Raw genomic sequence first — 3,427 nt, 5'->3', positions numbered from 1 at the left:
AACCCTCAGAATGGTGTCATCCGCTGGTTACAGCCCCAAAGTCTAATGGTAAAATTCGATTTTGGGTGGATCTCACTCGGCTCAACACAGAAGTAATTCGATCAAGCTACCCTACCAAAACTCCAGCTCAGGAAATTTCCGGCTTCAACTCTGATGATGCGTACTTTGTCAAACTCGATCTGTTTAAAGGCTATTGGCAGATGCCCCTCCATAAGGACTCTCAACATTTGACCACCTTTATCACGCCATTTCAACGCTAAAAATTTTTGCGGGCCCCCATGGGATTTGTATCGACCGGAGATTCCTTTTCCTATCGCGGTGATGTGGCCAAGGACGGAGTGCCTGTCAAAAAAGTGGTGGATGAAATGGGTCTCGGGCGGCCCTCATTGCATCAACAAGTATCTTTGGTACGCGATTCCTTGGAACGTTAGTCTACGCTGACCAATACACTGGATTTCCTCGCATCTTTTGCTTCCCGTCTAGCCCTTCATCATTGGACCTCATCAAACAGTTCTGGATATTTTTCTCTTTTACGAAGTGATAATGGACCTTGTTCCGTCCACCAGCCAGGGTGAAAGGTCCGGACTTATTGAATTCCCGTGGTGAACGGAAACATGGAACTCTTGACCCAAGCACTAGGTAAAAATACCTTGATAGCTCTCAAAGATGGAGAACACCTAGTACAAGGGCTTCGATTTCTTAGACCTATCTTAAGGCCTCCAGTTATAACCCTAATCAGGGCATACAATAAATAGTTCGAGCTTCCTTTATCAGGGCCTCAAACCGGCATCAATTAACTAAGGATACAAATCGCTAGCTACCTCTACTCCCCATTGGTCCCAGATCAATCTCGGTTGTCTGGCATACCTGGGCCAATCTTCAAGGCTAACTATCTTGCAAAATGTGGTCACTATCCTAGTCTAAATGCGTCTATCAAAGTCGACCTCTACTCTAGAGTCTAACTACTGATTTCTGCTACAAGAGTGATGAACTTTAGATACAGTTGAATACATATTACTTGCTAACATTTGCTACCTCTACTCCCTACGATGGCAGCACGATCTCGGTCGTCTGGGAAATCTAGGCTACTCTTCAAGGCAAACTGTACTGTTCAATCTACTTTATTCATCACAAACATGAAAATGACACTCTACCAATCAGCTGTCTTGCTCGGGTAATGAAAGAGGGGGTAATTGCTTAGCCATGGAAGAGGGAAAACGTACATGGACAGAAAATGGTTTGATCCTACTTTTGATGAGGGTAATTCTTGCGTCCACCGGAGATCCACGGCGATGACGTCGGTTCGATTGGATTGAAGGTCCAGAATCGAATTGACGGAGTATCACTCAGAAGTTGCACCTGTACTCAGCTCCAGAGGCTTTTCAACTCGTCTATGCTGGCTCACTGATGTATGCTATGCACTTCCCCAGGTCCTTTTGACTCTGCACGGCTTCCTGGGTCCCGCTTCCACTCATTGACTTTCACTGTCCTTATTCAAAATGGATAGACTCAACCTCCAGTGCTCTATCAAAATGTTCTCGATTCAACTACCAGCAAGAGCTTCAAGATGGGAGTTTCTATCACTTTCAATGTTCAATGGTCACTTCTTGGAGAGGTTCAAAACAGACTTCTCTTCTCGAGAATTTTCGCGATTACGTCCGATCAATTTCTGAGAATCGATTCCTTGAGAGTGTCTCTAAATCTCACAGCTTTCCGAGACTTATGATGGATACACCGTCTCTGCGAGCATTTGGCTGGCATTTAGTCGACATCTGACCGCCAAACGGACTACACGATGGGCAATCCAACGACCTCCGTGGTTTCACATGATGTTAATATACACTTCTTACAGACATTTTAATAAACCCAGTTCCGGGAGCAATCATTCATCCTGTACATCATTTATCCATATCATATTAGGATGATGTACTCGATTGTGGACAGAACATACTCCCCCTTGGCCTTATGCAATAAGCCAACACTAACTTGGTTAAAGGAGGAAAAAAGGGGCAACGATTTGCAATGAAATGGAGCGATGAGCGACAGCTGAAAGGTAACTCATAGAACACATGTGAGAATAATCATGACTAGTCTACATCATAATATTTCTGAAAAAGAATGAGTGATTGGGGGGTTGGGTCAAGAGAAAAAGATAAATGAAAAAGCAGGAGCATTAATTTACTGTACCCTTGCTAGACAGCTGATTCCCTAATCTGTTTGGTGTCTCGTACTTCCCTTTTGCTACGATTTCTTCAATCAGATATCTTAAAGCCTTACAATTCAGACCTGGAAAAACTTGCCCAAAATCATTTAAACACCCTTCTTTCTTTGTCACTCTCTCTCTGACAGCCAACATTCACACTTGGCTTTTCTATCTTCGACTTTGAATGCATGGGGGTGACTTGCTCTTTCTGAATTGGTCTCCTTTTCATCTTTCTCCTTTTCTTATCCATTTGGCCTTTGGATTCGGCCTGGTTTGGTTCAATCGATTCACTTGGCATCTTTGAATTGCTCATGATGGGGTCTCTCTCGACTTCTTTCCTCGAAGTCTTCTCAACACGCTTGCGGAATTTCTGAATCTTCCGTTCTTCAACGTTTACCTCCCCCCATAGCCCCCTTACGCTGCACGAAATATGTTTTACGTTCTGCACTCCAGAGGGCACTTTGTCATTCAGCCTCTACCAAATAAAGGGCCGATTGGGCCANCTGCACGAAATATGTTTTACGTTCTGCACTCCAGAGGGCACTTTGTCATTCAGCCTCTACCAAATAAAGGGCCGATTGGGCCAATTTCTTGTTATTGAATTATAATGCGTTTGTGTTGTTTTTGACTAATTCTATCAAAATCTTATTTTCAATTAGTGCCTCCGGTCACATAATTGCGTTCAAGGCAAGGCAAGCGCAGTTTATGTAGCAATCTACCGTGCCTCTTCCCGTTGTCTTTGGGCCGTGTGACGTTGCAAATAAGGGTCCTGATTAGGCTGGCGCTGACGGCGTTGATCGTGTTCTCGACCACCTTTCTGTTTTCTCCTGTCATTTGGGTTATCCGTTTTCTTGCTCCCAAAGTGGAGCAAGACATTTTGAAATATTTTGCATTTCTGGCAAGGAGGGGCCTTGCACTTTCCAAAAGCATGCTTGACGAGACACTTAAAGCATAGGCGATTTAAGCGAGTTAATTGCCACCTAGCGGACGTATGGTAGAGGGCCACCTTTTGGCACTCTCTTATATCTCTATGGGCTATGGGTTCATCACAAAACGGGCACTTGTCGTGGCTCGACGTGCATACATCATTAAAGACACGTTGAGACTTGGGCTGCTGATGAGCTTTCCATGATGCCTTTGAGATGGATGTCCGCGCTGGTCTTCTTTCTTCATTCTTGACTTTGGTTTGCGTCTTCACCTCTGTAGCGCCTAGGAGATATTCAT

This window comes from Tigriopus californicus, chromosome 1, assembly GCF_007210705.1.
Source record: "Tigriopus californicus strain San Diego chromosome 1, Tcal_SD_v2.1, whole genome shotgun sequence".
Lineage (NCBI taxonomy): Eukaryota > Metazoa > Arthropoda > Copepoda > Harpacticoida > Harpacticidae > Tigriopus > Tigriopus californicus.
Note: the sequence above shows the minus strand (reverse complement) of the source record.